Source organism: Abramis brama (assembly GCF_963993115.1).
Source record: "Abramis brama genome assembly, chromosome: 5".
Classification (NCBI taxonomy): Eukaryota; Metazoa; Chordata; class Actinopteri; order Cypriniformes; family Leuciscidae; genus Abramis; species Abramis brama.
The window spans coordinates 44,746,575-44,767,425 of NC_139967.1; the positions used below are offsets into that span (position 1 = coordinate 44,746,575).

A 20,851-nucleotide genomic window follows, 5' to 3' on the forward strand; every position below is an offset into this window, starting at 1 on the left:
TATTATATTACACATACACTTCTGTACCCCCCCCCCCAGTACTATACACTGCAGCAACAATACGAGAAGTGTGGTAGTATATTTACATGTGATTATTAAATGTAGGCTTGCAATATATATATACATATTAATGTTGAAACAGGCTGGAGCGAAACTGCCGGAAAATGGCACTCAAGGATGCATCATCCATCCATCCACACATATGGATTTATAATGCAAAATTATCAAGGTTAAGTAATTGGACGCCACTTGCAAATGTAATGGGGTCATCTGACAAATATAGTGAGGTCATGTGATTATCAAGCAGCATAACATTTATTGAGGAATAATACCTACTGTTTCACTTGAACTCAGTAGTTAATATACAGTGTACAGTGTTCAGTATTCAATAAGTAGTAAGCTAGTATTCCATTCCAAACATTCCTGCAAACACTCCACAGAATATAATATCCCACAATGCAAATCTCTTTAAAGCTTTACTTATTTGCATGGATGCAGCATGTGACTAACTATTGGAAACAATGTGTCAATTTAGCTTAATACCTGCATCCTGCAATGTGGCATATACACCCCGGCTATAAATTTCATTAAACGGCATTTTTCTAATTGTTTGCTTAAATTATGCATGCAGTTTCATAAGTAAAACTAATATAGTGCATGGAATTGATGTATGGAATATTATTCCATGGAATATTTGTATTTTTAGTATTGTCACACAGCAAAACGATTTAAATGAACTAATGAAGGCATATAAAAACAAATAGTGACTATTTACTGCATCTACATACTATCCCTCGGCTTACATAATATACATTGTAGCCTAAAATGTTAATGTTGAAATCCAAGTTCATGTTATTTTTCAAGTATTATATTTAAGTTAAAAAAAAGTATCAAAAATACCATAATCCAACGCTGAAAACAAAATATCATGATATCCTAAAGACAGAAAATGAAATGCAATTTTAACCCTTAAGGCCCGTTCACACCAAGAACGATAATCAATGTTTTCAGCTTAAAAAAAATTGTTCTGAAAGTGATTCCAATGATATAATTTCTCTGTGCTGTTATTTTTATAGCTGTGTTGTGGACTCTGCTATTCTTTTATAGAACGAATTTTAGATCTATATCGTTATCTTTATAGTTATCGTCCTTTGTGTGAGCGGGCCTTTAGACAGTAAAACACTATAATTCTACAATACCTAGAACTAATTTCTAAATCTATAATCTAGATCAGGGCACCACACATTAGACGTAAAGCTACACGTGATGATATTAAATTATAAGCATTTATACTTTAGCCCAGGAGTTTTCAAACCCGGAAACAGATCAAAGTTAGTCATCTTGAAGGACCTCTCAATTCTCTAATTGCACAGCGAGAAGGCGAGTAACGAGTGGAATAATGAGGTCTTTTCCCTCTTAGCAAAAAATCTCTTGAAGTCAAGAAGTTCCAGATGCCAAAAGATTAGTCAATAGAGGACAAAACAACAAAGCCGAGACGCCAGCAGATCATCTCACTATCCTGTTACAAATATATACCATTTCTGTTATCATCTATTACCCAATAAGCATACATCTGGGTTCTTTCCCAGGGTTTATCCCATCCCATTTGTTTACTTACTTCTACTTAAATTGTGTAATAAAGTAATAAACTATCTATTAAAAAAAGAAAATCTAATCCCACTGATCAGGAAAGTGTACGTTACATGTTTGACTAATGACTGATGAATGTTTTCTCCACTGTGTACTATCAGTGAGATGAGATGAGATATACAGTATAGCATACAGTGTGACCTTCAAGATTTTCCATAGCAGAGTCACGTAAGCCTCAAAGTTTTCCTGGCGTCCATAAGATCCTGGAGCGCAGCTGATGACACTTTTAAGTGACGCACGAGTGATCAAGAAAATTACAATATACAAATAAGCTTTCCTTCGATTCCTTCGTCCTCGTTTTCTTCCCTCGCATCCTATGAGGACTGGAGCTGAGACGCGAGGAAAGGAAGCGAGGATGCACAAATAAGAATAAAGATGCACCTTATGGCCCATTCCTCATACCCTCAGTCAACATTCCCTGTTAGTCCATTTGAAAGAGTGAATGAAAACGAGTGAGCGTTTCCATGAGTGTCATGGAAACTATGTATAAACCTTAATTAAACAATTTAATAATCAATTAAAAAGGAACAATATTACACTGTAGCCACATTGGATCAGCGGTTTGGAATATGGATGGATGGTTGATTCTTCTGGCGAGACGCGGGAATTCATTCAGCGCGACCCTCACAGTGCATTATGGGTATTCTCTAGCTGTTGAATCAACATCGGTTGTACACTCGTTATTGCGGTGCATTATGGGATTGAATGAGTGCACTCAATAACGTCCACTATGGTTTCAGACGGCACTACAAATGGCTGTTCCCTTAAATAGTGCCCTATTTAAGGCTATAGGGGCGATTTCGGACACATGCCTATGTCTCTGACACACACACACACACACACACACACACACACACTACAGGTCTTGTAGTCTCTACTGAGCTGATGAGTTTAATCAGGTGTATTAGATTAGGGAGTCACACAAAATGTGCAGTGCAGGTTTGAATCCTTTCGCCTAATAGCAACAATCTTGAGAAACACACTGAATGAACGATGTTGCTCTTCACAACATAACAGGTGGCAATGCCAGGTCTTTTGAGTAAATCCTACCAAACAGCATTAAACTATCACAAATTAGCACACAGGAGACATTATTTATGAAAAGTGGAGTGGCTGGAAAACAGTGACCTAAAAAAGCTTTTCTTTTCACAGACAGAGGGCAGTCTTGAGCTAGTGTGTGAACTGGCCAGCACTCGTCTGCACATGCAGCATGCGTTTCGCTTTTGCGTTACATTTGAAATCAAAAATTAAGTAAATCAAATCAATCAAGCTATGATGGGTCCATGGGATCGTTATTCACGCAATGAATTATTTTCAGACTTCTCTGAAGCTTACATTCACGCTGGTCCGCATTTGCAAGCACACGTCTGTCTATACAAACACTTTAGGAGAGAACACAAAATGTCTACTTTCTATGAGGTGCTGCGCCCTTTTTCAACAGAAGGCTTTGAAACTCCTAAAAATGCCCGGAAGAGTTTAAACACTTCTGAATATCAGTCGTATTTGCTGTGGACAGTAGAAGCATTAGTTCCCTTTGCAAAACGTCACCTTACAGAAACTCGCACACCGAAAGTTGAAAGCACACACTGTTTGCTCCTTTTCAAACGTGCATTCCTCTCTGAGCACTGTCATTACGGCTCTGTGTTATTGTTTAATGTTATTTTCAGTATTATTATTCTTTATTACACTTGTATTATGTATTTTGTGAAGTTTAAAGTGCATGAACGTGTGTGCGAGGGTTACATGTCAGAGACAGAGCCGAGTTATTTTAACCACACAGGAATGTATATGCAATGTATCATGTTTTCCACTGATGCATATGTTGATTGAATTATTCTCTATAAGGAATGAGGACTGTGTCGCATGATGTATACATCTATTTTGAACATCATACACTGCCGGTCAAAAGTTTGCTCGCTCTTATGCTCACCAAGGCTGCATTTATTTGATTTGAAACATTCTATTTGATTATATTTTAAAAAGTCATTTATTCCTGTGATCAAGGCTGAATTTTCAGCATCATTACTCCAGTCTTCAGCGTCACATGATCCTTCAGAAATCATTCTAATATGATGATTTGCTACCCAAGAAACGTTTATTATTATTATTATCAATGTTGAAAACAGTTATGTACAATTTTTCGATTCTTTTATGAATAGAAAGTTCAAAATGGGGGAGATAAATAAAAGAAATCAATACTTTTATTCAGCAATGAATGCATTAAATTGATCAAAAGTTACAGTAAAGACAGTTAATTGTATAACTAATATACTTTGTTATACAATTATTTTGTAATTTATAATTATAATTTTACATAAGATTCTATTTCAAATAAATGAAATAGAACTTTCTATTCATCAAAGAATCCTAGAAAACAACAGTGCACGGCAGTGTACTTTAAACATGAACAACATGTTTGCTCCCATGATTCAATAACAACGGGGATAAAAGCGTAAATCCAAGTCTACACTCCCGTAGCTCATTACAATAGCAAACTTTAAAATAGCAGTGTTTACTATTCCCAAGAAAACACTGAAATGTCATTTCTCAACTCATATGGTTTCAAGAGCATTTAAATGTTTGTGTGGTGAAAAAGGATGTGAAAAGACAGGTTAGCAGAACAGACCATTCACTCAGGATTCATAGCAAACAACATGCAACCTTTGAGACTTAAAGGATGACACGGCTAGGAATTAGGCATCGTTTCTGAAGGTTATCGATGCTAGGTGTTCTTTTAGACAAAGAAGAGACACCATGTACTTCTGTGTCTAGACATGTTTCTGTAAAATGTTAAACCGTTGTGTGTGTGTGTGTGTGTGTGTTGTTCAGGTGTTCCCAACAGTACGTTATGGGGACAAAAAGTGGATTTCTTTTTTGCATTGCTATGAGGTTCCTAGGATGTTTGGGTTAGTTCATAACACAGGACATCGCTACATGATCCCTAGTGAAAAAGAAGTGCGCTTAACTGTGGCCCTGTTCCAAATAGCACCCTAAATACTCGCACTGAGGGCGCATATCGACTCGCGAGCACCCCTCTGACACTTAAAATGACCCATGGGACGCCCTGTGGTCTAGCGGAATCCGCGATCACACACACATGCCGGCCATTGTAAGTCCACAGTTGTGCGACATTGTAAGCGCATATGAAATGTGCCATTTGGGACAGGACAGGACCTTTATCGAATGTGCACTTGTAGTGTTCTTCATATATTAATAGTATATTTAAAAACGGTCCTTGCAGATAATATAATATAAATTAAATAAAAGGCAACTTCTTAAAGAGAGTTTTAAAAAGCGCACTTTGTAATAATTTAAAATGAAAGGTTTTACTTTAAAAAATTAAATTAAATAATTAGGTTTGAATAATCTTTGTGGTGCTTTAAAGAAGTAGACTTGTTTTAATGTGTTGACTAACATACTAAAGCTCATATAATTTGAACTGTAGTGTGTTTTTTGATATTACATTTAAAGTTAATATATTTTAGAAAGTTGTAAAAGCATGTGTAATTACAAATGTATTTAAAAGTTTCAATAGAAATGACATTAAACTAAAGAATATTCTGGTTTACCATAAATGCTTGTCAGTACATTAGGTGATATACTTTATACATATTTCAAAGATAGCAGAAGCAATTTTGAAATTGAATGTACTTAAGTCCTACTTGAGTGGGCAAAAAATAACATTCAGCTAATCTCATTTAATATAAATTTAAACATGAAGTGCAATTAACATTCAGTTACATGTCCTAAAACATTAGCTTCAATTTGCATGTAAATATATTAATTTAAAGTATATTATTTGCATAACAAGTGCTCTTTTTGAAAGTATGCTAAAGTGTTCTTATTTTTCACAAGGGTATCCTTTTAAGAAACAGAACTGGCAGACAATTCGATGGCAGCTAGACAAGTGTGTGTGTGTGTGTCTGTAGGGAGCACAACAATGCAGATAAGCAAACATATTCAACTCTGAAATCAAAAGAATTAATATTTTGCAAAAAGAAAATGAAGCATATTTTAGGACCACAATCATTTGTTAGTATTACGCCATTATTTTCATGACAATTAAGCACGTTCCTCATCCCCCCACCCCTAAATTCTCATTACTGTAATGCATCCATTTTACTTTTGAGATTATATGTAATTCTCATTATTTTCAATGATGATTTTCATTATATTCTCATTACTGTAATAAACAAGCGGAGTGTGTGTGTAAGGCTGGGGAAAGCTTAGCCTTCCCCTGACCACGGGCATGACGTGTATGTACATGACTACAGATGTACAGTAGTGATAGAGAATTCAGTTTGCAGCTCTAGGATAATGTTTCCTTTAACCCAAATACAGTTATGCCTATATTTGTGTATATTCAACACACAAAGTATATGGTGCAAACAGAAGGGTTTCTCTTCTGTATGCCGTGGTGTCATTTTTTAATATCAGAAAAGTGGAAGGAAGAGAGGGTGTATATATTTGCAGGTCATCACATTGCAAAACAAGCTCTGTTATTATTAAGCATTTATCAACCAGAGAGAAATGAACGGAAGCTGGGCAAACTTACAGTCTGATGGTGTTCTGTAATTGTGTGTATGTGGGTGCGTGTGTGTATCAGGCTGGTGAAGAGGCACTGGTTAGATGCTACAGGTTGCTGGTGGTGGTGGTGCAGCGGAAGAGGTCAGTCGTTAGCCACTCATTTCATTTCGGTCCGGCCACAATCTAACCTCATGCAGAATCAATGTCGCCCTGCAAATAAAGCAGAGAGAACATTTAGTGCATGCCTTTTTTTAAAGACAAGTTGTGCAACATTTTCGGAGAAATAAATATCCATTTATATGTTTTCTCATCACATTAACAAGCAAGCAACAAGCACCCAAAAATCAAAGACTGTTAATATTTGACAATTAATTACGGTCCTCGAAACTGATTGGACGAGAGCTGGTTACGTTGTTCAGTGTTGAGAGCCGTCCATTCCAATGCACTACTTTTCAATTGTTTTTCTATGTAAACACACTAGATGGACGCGTATAACCGTTGCGCTCGCATCTTTAGCAGCGCCTCGCGCGTGACGCGTTTTTAAAAGCTTCGTTTTACTTTAAATAATGAAAATGCAGACTTTCTCATGCAAAATAAGTAACTATATTAGTAACTTTTCCATTGAAGTTTCAATAAGAGACACTTTTACAGCATCTCTGTATTAACACTCTCATGCTCACAAAAACTAGGACAAGGAAGGTATTCATATTCAATATATCACCAGGCCCTGACTGCATTTATAATCCCAATCATGATATTTGTCAAAATTTGATTATTTTGATCAGAATGAATGCATCCCTAAAGCAAAATCAGTGGCTCAGAAAAGCTGGTATAAACCCAAAACGAGGCAAATATAGATCTTAAAAACATATAGATCTTTCCATCATGCCTCCTTCATAAAAACACCAATCCTCCTTTCTTTTGTGAACCTACAGTATGAAGAGATTGTAACACCGTAACTTCCTGTCTATGGCTATGAAGGCAGGAAGCAGTTCCCTCGGGGTTATCACACAGACACATTTGTGACAGGCTTGCGGACACACTTCACCACCAATTACAGGGTCAAACTCTGCCGAAGGAGAAATCATACGCTCACTGGGCCAGGTGTCATTATGCAAGAGAGAGATGAAAGAATGGTCAGTTAGCCAGCCACACCCATCCTTTCTACACCACAGACGATCACATTCTCGTTCCACACACACACACGCACGCGCACGCACGCACGCACACACACACACACACACACACACCCACACACACACACGCACACACACACACACACGCACACACACACACTCTCTCTCTCTATCTGAGGAAAAGAAGAGTGAATATGTTGATTTATTTCCCCAATTGAACTATAGAAGTCAGCCATATTTTATTTCATATAAATTCAAATTCTGATCATGCAAGTCAAGTACCTAATGCCCACTCTCTAGGCATGTTATGAATTCACATTACCCATACTATTTTTGCATTACTATTTTTGTTTACACTGAAAATACTGAAAATTATGCACATTTTCTCTATAAGCTCCACGGAATACTCATATGCTACATATGCTTCCAAAATATGCAAGCTGTATACAAATACTGTATCCCAAAACACAACTTGATCTTCAGGGAGGAACATATCTCATAAGTGATATAAACCACAATTAGTAGGGTCAGATGCCCCCTTAAGACAACAATGCATTTATTTTTAAACTGTAACATATTTTGATATAGGCTTAGCATGTGCAAGATGCTGAAATAAATTATTTATAAATATTTTGATTTATGTTATGAAAATTTAGATGAATAATTGAATAACCAAAGCCATACAATGCAGAATGCCAGAAAAAGAGGTTCATCTGAAAGGTAAATTTATTCTGACATATACAGGCATATGAATATATAATTGCACATATTTTAATTGAAGATATGCCATAATAGCAACACAATGATTTCACCCGATTAGCCTATAGGTTTTAAAGCATATCAAAGATGTTTGAAATGTACATACATGCATAACTCTTGGAATTACTGAATAATAACCCAACGAATTAGGCTCCAATAAAAAATAATAACACTGATAACAACCCGTCACTCGGGTGCTTGTGTCCCAAAACACATTAATGTGTCCACAAATCCCTCATTAACAAATACACACAAAAACACTTTGATATTCAACATAATACAGTTTCAGATCACTATCTTTCAGAGATTAGATGAATAAACCTCAAAACTGTTTCAACTGACTAAATCTTATAAATGTTGATATTCAAATGAAATGACAAAATTGAGGAGAGCATACTCATCAAATGCGTTGAGATGAGAATAAATAAATAAATATGAAAAGAAATGAAAGGGGGAGGGGCCTTCTTAACATCTTTTTCATGATGCAAAGTTGGATTGCACTCTGAAGCATTAAGATTTTTTTCACACAAATGATTAAAATGCAAAAAAGCTCTACTCATTTCTGAGAAGAACTGAGCGCCACTCGCTGAATTTAAGGTCTTGACAAAATGTAGCACACTACTGTTGAAACGATCTTATTTACAAGATGACCACACACTTTTTTTTACAGCTCTGTATCTTCTATCCCGACTATCGAAGTCGAGGGCACATCAATAAAAGAAATCATGACAGCGTGAGTTTTCTATTCCAAGCACAGGCTTCCTCTCTCAACACGTGCTTACATCAGGGATCTCGTTAAACCACACTCTATTTTAAAGGCTTGGTTCACCCAAAAATTACAATTCAGTCAATATTTACTAAACCTCATAAAGTTACAAACCAGTTCTTCCTTGGCACACAAATAGAGAATTTTTAAAAGTTGTACTTGTCACGTTTTAACATGCAACTTCAATGAATGAAGCTTTAAAGGTCATAAGAGGACCATAAAAGTATCACAGGTGGTCCAAATGATATTCCAAATCTTATTAGAATTTTTTTATGGAATTTGTAGCATTTATTATAAATAACTTATTCGTGCACATGATTTTTTATTATTTTTTATTAATGTACCCTTGTAATACAGTATTTAATCGAAATCCCCCCTCCCCCCCCCTCCCTCTTGCAGTGAAGCATCTTCTCTTCTCTGATGATATGTTTACTGGCGTGAGGGCGGGACGACCTGTCACTCACATGAGATCCACCAATAGCAAACCACAACCATCCAAACAATTCCCCATGAACAAAACCAAGTCCCGCTCTACATTTTTTCTTTTTCGAGAAGCTGTTTCACTCAGATATCCGTCATAATAGGGAAGAAAAGACGATCGCAACTTGTGTTTCGTGCCGACTTCAAGTTCTTGTTTTGGATGGTGACACAAAAATGGATGATTCCAAAGTATCAAGCATAGACTTTACAGGCCTTGCTCTTCCACGAGAAGAGCTTAATATACATTTCTATTTATTTGGAAAGGTACGTTCAAAACGAGGAAGAGGACAGGCACAGTGTGACACTGTCAGATCGCAGCATTTCACATGTAACTAAAAGATGTGATGACCGTTTACCTTCCCCTAACTCTTTCCCTTTCCCTCTCTCATTCCTCATCATGCAGTGAAGTGGTGAGCCTGAGACTCTAGACCTGTGTGTCATGCCCATGTTCTGGCCCTGCCAATGAATCCAGCATCCACCGCGTCAAAACAGCAGACTATCCACACAAACTCTCTCTCCTTTTCTGTTTAATCTTTCTGTAATATCCTCAGCATTCACCGGGATGACGAAAGACAATCATTTTATCATTGAAAGCACAAGCATCTTATAGATGCCAGGGTTGAACATGTGATTAAATAGATAGAGCCGACTCTGGATGAGCCACACTCGAAAGCCGTTGTAATATTCGCACACCTGTGACCACACCACACATCAATCAAATGTTATATTAATGCAGCAAGTTGCTGGGTTGCTTGGCAACCATAAACAGCCTACATTCTTGCATTACACACCTGCACCTTGCATTGCTATTTTTTAATTGATGTGCCATATGCACGTCAATTAAAGAGCACACTTTTATTAAAATAATAAAAACTTTTTTTTGCTTATTGGATAGTTTTACACAAAATGCCAAATCGCTAAATTAAACATATATGGCATTACACATATAATGATATCGTATGACAAGCAGTGTGGCATACTATGACATTGTAGTTAATATCACTAAAACTTTTTAAAAAAGAAAGAAAAAACAGTTCATACTGCAGCAAGCAGTACGTGAGTGTTTGTTTCTGATCGCAGCTAAGGTCTGTGGTAACGTACAGATGGCTTTAGTCACTGCTGTCATGTCTAGCAGGTTTTTTTTTTGCATCTCACGTCATAGCATTGTGCTTTATTTAAACAGTCAAAGAAGTTAATTTGCTACTGGCTATTGCTAGTCAGTTACAGGTGGTATTATGGGGGGAGGGGGGGTGCATTTGATTGTCTATGCCCCTGCGAACAAGATTAGTCCTGTACATTTAAAATGCGTAAAAGTTTTTGGAGTGCACTAGCATATGATTGATGGCTCAAAGCTAGACCTTGATTTTGATTTCATGGGGTTTTTAAATGCAAGAACACATTTAGAAAGCGTGCATACTGTGTGTGCATATTCACAGCATTTGTAGTTTTTTATGGAACCCAAAAGGAGACATTTTTAAGAACCCACGTGCAGCTCTTTTCCATATAATGACTGTTTGAAACAGCAGTTTTTCTCACAAAAACCATATGGTTCAGAAGATTTTTCATTTAGCACCAAGTCATATGGACAACTTTTACAACACTTATTTTGTGTTTGTCTCTGTCGTGGTATGGAAGAGTCTTCAAAAAGTCTCTTGCCGTATTCCACAAAACAATGATAGCATATGGGTTAGGAATGAGTAAATAATTACATTTCATACTTTTCATGAACATTTAACCATAGGGAACATGTGGCTTTGGGTCCTACTTGTGTCCAATATATATTCAATATTCGAGTGGAAACTATACTTTGGGCTCAAGGTGGGTCAACATTAGATGGAATTAGAGATGGAATTACATGCAGGTATTTTTCAATAAGCACAATTTAAAAACATGTACACAATAACTGCATTGTATCACATTATTAATTTAGATGTTATTACAGTTTAAGTGGATCTGCTTACTGCTTTAATCAAACTTCATGTTATTCTGACGGATAGCTTATAATCGAACTTTGACAAACAGCTCATGAAAAAAACAATTTCCAACACGTTACAAGCTGAATTTCTTGCCAGGGAGAAATCAGACATGACAGTCTGTGTACAGTCATTTTAAGTATAATTACACATCTCTGTTTTCTTTTAATATTTCACATTGTCCTTGTTGATATTTGTTGAAAAGGCTGATGTTTGTTTCTTCAAATACTAGTTTTATTTACCCATGCATATTTTCCATTTTATTTGCGCGCCTCAAGCAGACAGCACAGATGCATGCAATTAAAAAAAAAAAATCAACACTGAATTTCACAGATAACCTTTCAACAAACAATGCAGTCTTTGAATTCTCAAAATCTCTTAAATTTTTCATGCGCCCATACGAAAAAACATTCTCTCTTTTTGTTTGGTCAGTTTCATATATAAATATATATATATGTATACTGTGTGTATAAGTGTGTGTGTGTATATATATATATATATATATATATATATATATATATATATGTGTATATGTTTACTGTGTGTATATGTGTCTATGTGTGTAAATATATATGAGCAAAAATGCAAAATGTCGATGTTGAAAAAAAAGGTTCAAGATGAAAGGCGATACATTGTCATAAGCCTTGTTCTGTGATAACCATTCAAGCTGGAATGTACAAGTTGTTCTCTTTGCCATACCACACCATATTTGCCTGCTAGCTGTGTGGAGAGTAACCAGTAACCGTCAACACATGCCAGGTGCCAAACCTCCCCCTTACTCGCCAAACTCGCTCGCTAATCACATTACAGATAAGCAGAATTTATCCTATAGGCTACTTGTTTGAATGTAAGACAGAGTGAAGAAATGTGATTAAGATCAATTACTCTCTGCACCAATGCTGAGAAATCTCAGACAATGGTTTTTTTATTTTCTTCACTAGAATTCCGAAGCATTTAAAACCTGTAAAACTAGTTTGTTTTTAATCTATTTATAAATCAATGGGATACGCTTGTCTTAAATGCTGTACTTGTCATTATGTATATTGTGCTAAAACAAAAGAGCACGCTAATTTAATACTGCATCCCACAATTCAGTGCACTTCACTTAACCTTCCTTTTTCAGTGTGACAAATGAACCAGAAGATATATTAGTCACTTTTTTACACATTTTTCTTTTCTTTTTTTTTGTAGGATGTTTTTAAAATACAAAATCATTTTTCTCCCCATGATAACTGGACATCAGTCGTTGAATTAAACATGCACATAGTTAAGTGACAAGCTGTGCCGCATACAACAATTTCAAACGCATCTTATATTAAGGCCCATACTTAAAGCAAGCACATGCACGCAAACTCTTACATAACCAAGCTCACATTTGTGTTTTGTTGCACTTTTGAAATGTGTCAGACGGCAATTCATAATGTGATGCAGGTATGTGTTGCATTCTCTATAGCTGACATTATCACACTCATGAGACACTGAAATTTGTCAGTGTGCACTCTTGCATTGCTGTGATAGTAAGTAAAAAAACAAACAAAAAACTATTCATATGCATCACTGCATTCTGTTTTATTCTACTGTCCTGCATTAAAGCATTGCTCTGCTCAACTTCAGCTGCTCGCATCACCAGAAATCACCAGCTGTCACTGAAAATAAATGATGTCTGGTCACTGTCTCGGGGAATCGCTGCCATATGAACCTCTCTTAAGACAAACTAGACAAGGGGTATTCAATTAAAGTTCCAAGAGATCCGGTCACTATATCTCCTTCCCAGCGGAGGTCCGGACAATACTTTTTTGGAACAGTTATACGTTTCCATCGGGGGAGCCGTAATAAAAGAAAAAAAATCACAAACCTGGTTTGGTTAAATGGCCGGAGTCATCTATATGACAGATACAAATCCTTGTATTTGCTGCATTCTCGTTTAGCAGAAGTTTCTATTTTGTTGCTCACCGTTTCTGCTACTGTAAAAATAACAGCGTCGTCTGCTGCCGCTTTACGTCTTTACCGAGAGAGAAGCAACGCACTGAGCGGAAAGGGCTTGAATGAAGCGCGTTTGGCTCTATAGATAAAAATATTAGAGGATGTAACGGCGAAGATCATTACGGTAAATGACCCTGAACACCTGTGGTGTGAGCCGATCCGGTGTTTTGACACGCTGCTCACTTTAAACTGTAGAAACGGTGAAATGGTGCAATTACGTCCCGTGGTCCGGATGGAACCGGAAACGCAGTCCGCCATTTGAATCCCACTGAACTAGACTGTCTGCATGCTAAAATTACAATGACAGAATCACACTACAGCAAAATCACTCAGAAATCAACACAAGTTGTGAGCCTGGACCTCAAAACCAGTCACACGTCGCACAGGTATATTTGCGGCAATAGCCAACAATACATTGTATGGGTCAAAATTATCGATTTTTCTTTTATACCAAAAATCATTAGGATATTAAGTAAAGATCTTGTTCCATGAAGATATTTTGTAAATTTCCTACCGTAAATATATAAAACATTTATTTTTGTGAGTGAATGCAGCACAATAGCGAACATAAAAGGACAACTTTAAAGGAGATTTTCTCAATGTTTAGATTTTTTTGAACCCTCAGATTCCAGATTTTCAAATGTATCTCAACCAAATATTGTCCTATCCTAACAAACCATACATCAATGGAAAGCTTATTTATTATTATAAATCTCAGTTTCAAAAAAATTACCCATGTGACTGGTTTTGTGGTCCAGGGTCACAATTGTATTATATTAGATCTCTATGTAACATGCAAATATATTCATACACTGGACTAAAGAAAAATGATCACTAAAAAGTCTTAAACGGATCAAAGCTCCACCGACCTTGATGTTTATGAGTCTTATTACTTTGCATTTCCGAAATTCACAGATTTATCTCATTACTGTGCATTTTTTACTTTCTCAGAGATACAGTATCAGTCACTCACTCCCTTGTGCTCTGATTAACTTTCTTTTTTTCATTTTTTACTTTCTCAGAGATACAGTATCAGTCACTCACTCCCTTGTGCTCTGATTAACAAGGTTATTATTTCTGATACGTTACACCTGTGAATACCAGCCTATGCTTGGCATGGGTTTGACTGGAGTTTGTGCCCTTGCATTATACAGCCACAAAAATAATCCACCCCATATTGCAGCAATGGCACAGGCATTGTGTAAGATTACATTACAAAATGCCCATAAACTCCAGAAGTCTATAATATAGGCCACATACGACTTGCATTAACCATTCATGCCATGATACATCATCACACTCAAGCTCAATACACCACTAGAAATCAAGAGACATTAAAGGAATACTGTTGTTAGATGTGTGTTACATTCAAACAGACAGAAGTAACTCCGGCTACAATGTTCTTCCACAAAACTTACATAGTGTACCTTTAAATAAAAAAGAAGGGTTAATGGGTCATCCATTATTTGGTTTGCTATGCTATGAGTGAACATGGTGTATCTTTCCCACCCGAATTGGCAAAATATTTGCGCAACGGATGGCTATGACCTGTTATGACTAGACATTTAATACAAGTTACAACTTACAAAATGTCCTAATGCTAAACTTACCAAACGTCTCAATGCATATAAATCAGCAGATGAGTAATTTTATTGTTTGCGGGTGCTCTGTGGAAGTGGTTGGTCACGACTCAAAAATGTGTTGACGGTTTATTTCGCTAGGGTCACAGCAGCAGGAAACAAACACAATGCTATACGACAACACCAATAATATTACAATCCAAGTAATCTTAGAACTGAGCAGTCAAGATAGCAAAATAAGCAGACTTTTAAAAGGAAGGCAAAAACGTTTGTTGTCGCGAGGCTGTGTATCCGTTCAGATCTGTGTCGCAAATTTTGATGCAAATTGATCAGCTACCTGGCAGAAGCTAGAGATGTTAGGCAGATCCCAACACGGGGTCACTGTGTAAACCACCATGCAGGTAAAATGACTACATTAAAGAGTATTGAAGGCTCAATACATATCAAGTACAGCACACACACACACACACAAACATTTTTCAAGATTATGATGAGGCACTTAAGAATAAAGTGAACGAGGCCATTTTTTTTCTTCGCAGAAATGTGAAGCTAATAGTTTAATAAAAGCATTACATTAATTATAATGCTGTAAAGTTGTTCTATTCATTTTTCCGGTCATTCCATGAGTCATCACTCAAAATTGATTTTTGTGGAAATAAACATTTGTCGACTGGACTTGTAATAAACCCAGAATATTCCTTAAATATGAGTTCACTTGAAGCATAAATAAATATGTACATACCATAACAACATATTGTTGCCTACTGAGATCATGAAACCATACAAATTTAGATATTTAGAAGTCAAATATTGTCTGTCAAATTATTATTATTATTATTTTTTTACAAACTGTCGGCCAGAGCAGTTTATGATAATATCAATGCATTGCAGTGCTTGATTTTTAACAACATTTTATTTTATTTTTTTACAATTAGCAATTTTTATATTGTTTTTGATATTGGATCGCCACTTAATGTTCACTGTAAAATATGAGTTAATAAATATGAATATAAACAGGCTGCTTTAAATGGATGATCTGTCCAGCAGCTTGTTTGACAAAATATCAAGTACTAATGACAGTGACCCCAATCCATCCACCATCATTCCAGGCAGATGCTGATTTTAAAAGACACTAATTTGATAGACACTAATTTTAATAGGCATTGTAGATCAACCTGATATTAACGTGAAGCCGGCTGGTGGTTTCCGGTTGGGATCTCTCTCTGATCAGTCGTTATGCCACACCTGCTTAGTGCAATCCTTCAGCGTCATGGATGAACAAATTAGTGCATGAAGCTTCCAACATTCCACACTTTTTGGAATTTTTTGTGTCAACACACTATACTATTTAAACCAGGGCTATTCAACTGGCTTCATCCGAGGGCCGGATTATCAAATCGAAAAAGTTGAGGTGAGCCGGTGGGTTGGTTTGGGGGTTTAGCTTATTCATTGAAACATAACAGTTTCAATAAATAAGTTAAAGCATAAACCTAAAAAAGTATGGTATTTATTTGGAAATGTGGTACCCAACAGTATGCAGATATATAAAACCATATATATTGATACAGATAATTTACAGCTGTGTACAACGGTTTTCCTTGGAACAAATAAATTAATTACACAAACTCACAGCTATTGGTGAGAAATAATAATTATTTTATTTGCTATGCTCAAATGAAAGCATGTTCTGACAGTGAGACTTGATAACCACAGGCTACTCACTCCCACTGTATAAAAAATGCCTAAACACAGGTTAAAAACTATACACACCTTTACCAAGAAACTGACATAATTTCATAATTATATATTCCTCTACCCACCTAATAAATCTAATGCAATATAAATCACTATAACATAGTATTCAGTATAAATATTGCACATTTCTGCCCAACCCATGGTAAAGTACTACAGTACATTCATGGTAAATGTTTGTAAGGGTGATTAGGGGATTTAAAGTCTTCTAATGTCGTTCATGACACAACATTTCTCCTGTTTTCCTCATCAGTCTTGTTGGGAATGTTGAAGCTGTTTCATCCGATTTAATTCTAGTTAAATCATCAAGTGATATGTGGTTTGTAACAGAGAGGTTTCTGTCGAATTGAAACGCTTCCCACTGGTTGTCGCAATGCTGTTTAATAATAGTGTCCGGGACTGGGAGTAAACGCAACTCTGTGTTGGACCGTGTTGAAACAACTGAAACAACTGAAAACAGCGCGACTTGTTGTTACTGTACTGACAGAGAAACTGCTTCAGATGATTCAGTGACGGAGCGGTCCGAATGAATCCGAATAGATTTAGACCGTTATGCAAGCGCGTTTAGAAAGAATCGAACCAAAAGAATGATTAATTCACGAATGATTGGTATTCAGTCGACAGCAATACGGGACACATATAACAACTGCTGAAATATTCGCACGTAAAACGTTTCTCAGATCAATCGGAGCGAGTATCAAACTAAATCAGCCGCACCGCCAGGAAAAGAGGAGGGGGGAGGGTGGTGCCGGCGGGCCGGATGGAGATGATTGGCGGGCCGGATTTGAATCCTATTGAATAGCCCTGATTTAAAAAAAAAAAAAAAACGGCATAGAATAGTGCATAAGTGCGCAAATTGGGACGCACCTTGAGTCTAAAAATAGCTCACTTGTCAGATTATATTTCTACATTTTCTGAAGAAAAATTAAAGTGTTATTTGCTTGTGCAGAATAGTTTTTAGCACGTAGCTATCGGGTTGCTAGTGCGTTTTCAGGTATTTGCTTGCTGCCAAAGGAGCCCACCTAAAAGTCTATATGATATTCTGGATTAATAGGGCTCAGATCCCTCTTTTTTAAGTCTATGGGATTCCCCAAGAACTAGACTTTAGCATACTTTTAAAACGAGGACTTACGTGTTTATTACAGAAATAATATACTCGAAAGGAATATACTAAAGTGTGAACTGAATGTAATGGTTTCAGACACTTGATTGCGTGTTAATTGCAATTAAATTTAAAATATTATAGTTTGCATTTATATTAAATACAATTAGCTATAACTTTTTACCGATTTTACCCCCAGTAGGACTTAAGTACATCTTTATATTTCATTTCATTATTACTTCAGTTGTAATGGCAAGCATTTATGGTAAACTATATACTTTAATGTAATTTCTAATGAAACTTCTGTCATGTATTTAAATACATTTATTGTGATACATTTGAAATTATAAAGTACATTTTTAAAATAATTATTATCTTTAAAATAGTACTGAATAACACACTACAGTTAAAATTATAATCATGTACTTTGCATGTGCTAAGTGTACTTCTTTAAAGCATGACACAAGATTTTAAAAAACATAACTTAAAATGTTTGCTTGCCTCATCAGTGCAAATCTCACTAACATCATCAAAACTCCTCCAATAATAAAAGAAAGGCAAATATCTGAAAAATGTATTTTGAGCAGGTAAGTGGCTTACATGCCGCTGTTCTTTTGACTTGTTTTAAACAATTGTTTTAAAATAGCGTTACAAAAGTTTGGCAACGCTGAGATTAGACATAACGATTTCTTATATCAGATAATAAATAAAACAATAAAAAACTCTATTATAAAGCCTAGGCTATATTTAGGGAAATAGACTGGTTTAGAGACTGGCATTGGTACCAACATAAACATTGTTTTGTGATCCTACAGTCAATATACAGCATATGCTATGCAAACTATGTTGATTCGTGCTTTATTACAGATATTGTCACTTTCCATTTTTTGCTTGCAAACTCCAAGTTTCAGGTTCAATTTTTGTGGCTTCATGCTACTTCCTTCCACTGCACTCTTTCCTTTATTTAAAGGTGCTCTAAGCGATGCCACGCGTTTTTTAGGCCAAAACATTTTTTGTCACATACAGCAAACATCTCCTCACTATCCGCTAGCTGCCTGTCCCCTGAACACACTGTAAAAAAACGCGGTCTCTGTAGACACCACAGGCTCCACAAACGGCAACAAAAACAAACTGGGCTCACCCGCAACATGAAACACAACAAACAGTGCTCCAGCCAATCACCGACAAGAAGTATTTGAGGGTGGGGTTTGGGGGGGTTAGTGCGCGTGCACATGAAGTGGGTGTGGAGCGTGTGGAGGAGAGAGAAGCATGAAGAGGGAAGTTTGAATTATGGCCGAAACACGACCACAGAGACGACGTTCCGATTAACAAATTGCAAAGAAGAGGGACAAGGATAGGAACTCGCGAAATAGCGAATTTACATCGGAAAAACCTTTTAAAGGTGGCGAGAACTCCGCCGACAGAAGGGCTTCCAATCCGACATTCAGTTGCTCTGTTTTTGCAGAACAGGTAAATGCGTTTTTCTTTCTAAACTGACGTTCATGTTCGCCAAACCAACACAAGGATGTAATTAGCTAGAACTATGCAGTCAGCGTTAACTTTGGTGAATACAACATATAACGTTATGTTTCTAGCAGCTAGCGATCAATCTCTATTGTAAATCTGATCAAGCAAATTCACAGTAGGGCGACAATTTGTGGGAGGGAGGGTCTAGCTAACCTCCGTTTTGTTTGACAACAATTCGAATGTCAACAAGAAGTTACGACTCCCGGCATCGCTTAGAGCACCTTTAAGGATATGACATAAACAGGCATGGACAAATGACAGAAGTATGCATAGTGAAGCACTACCATTAAGTGGCATTTTATTTGATTAATATATTATATGCAAGTCCATTTTTAAAACAAAATACTTTTAAGACTTCAATACAATACAATTAAATGCACTTCTTTTTCACAAAACCAATCACTTTAAACAAGTACCTCTCGTCTCCTTAATAAGCCGCACAATCATTCATGTTCATGCTATATATGATGCATGATACCATTTACACACCAAAGTTTCATAGTCATGCTTTGCCATGTGTTATTTTATAGACACTGTAGCTGTAATGTTGTTATCCATATCATATCACCATCAGAATACTCATTAATTAACAACAGCATGGTAACAAGGCCTCAGATGGTGATGAATTAACGCTAATGTAGTCCACGATGCATACTGTACTGCATATATTGTGTGCACATCCTTTTGATCACCATCCACGCTGCCAGAATATATGCATATGAATATAAATGGCAGAGAACAGAGGCCATGATCAAAGCCATGTTCTCGGTATAAACAAAAAGAGAAGGTGCTTTGTCTATACCATGCAGCATGACAAACAGTACAGACAACAATGAATACTTCATGCATATTGATACGGGCAGAGGAGGTAAACGTTTCCTGATAAACACGCAAACACATGTGTGCAGAGAGACTGTAATAAAAGGAGCTCATTAGGGCACATAGTATGAAGATCTTTCAAAAGCTTTTTAGGAGCACATTAGATGTAACAGACATGAAAGCTTCACAAAACACTCCATTAGCCTCTCGAATATTTCATATATTTCGTCAAGCATAACATTACATACTAAGTGGCAACCCACTTTTTTGATGGCCTTGATTTTGCAAGTATTTTCTATTTCAAAAAATTTCTTCAGAAAAGTGTTCTAAGCCTTGAACCAAACCAACCGGCTCTGAAATGAATCACAACATTACATGAAAATCAGAACAAAAGACAAGACTGCATACTTTATTTTATTGGGGAATTAACTACTTATCTCATGAAGGATTGTGAAGGACATAATCGATTAAAAAACAAAATTGCAATATAAAATTAGTCATTTATAGTCATTGAGTATAAAAAATACAACATTATTATTAATATTTTTGTAAGTTTACCCTTGTGAAAAAGAAGTGTGCTTAATTGCACTGAATGTGCACTTCTAGTGCACTTCAAATCTTAAAAATATATTAAAAAAACTACTTGCAGCCTTGCAGGTAATATAATATAAATTAAATAAAAGGCCACTTAAGTGTAAGTAGAGAGTACACTTTCACGACTACGTTTCCTAACACACTTAAGTACACAAGTGCAGATTGTATCAAGATTAAATTTTGTCCCACTTTATATAAAGTGT

At 36.3% G+C, this 20,851-nt stretch overlaps 1 protein-coding gene across 4 annotated transcripts in view; it reads right to left on the minus strand.

Moving 5' to 3' along the window:
• The window catches only part of zbtb20 (zinc finger and BTB domain containing 20), a 60,611-nt gene that overhangs the window by 10,496 nt on the left and 29,264 nt on the right, over nt 1-20,851 (minus strand). For all 4 annotated transcript variants that reach the window (XM_084115747.1, XM_084115749.1, XM_084115750.1 and 1 more), the window contains exon 2: nt 6,206-6,387. The gene's annotated coding sequence lies outside the window, so the exon portion shown is untranslated. The remainder of the gene's footprint in view (nt 1-6,205; nt 6,388-20,851) is intronic.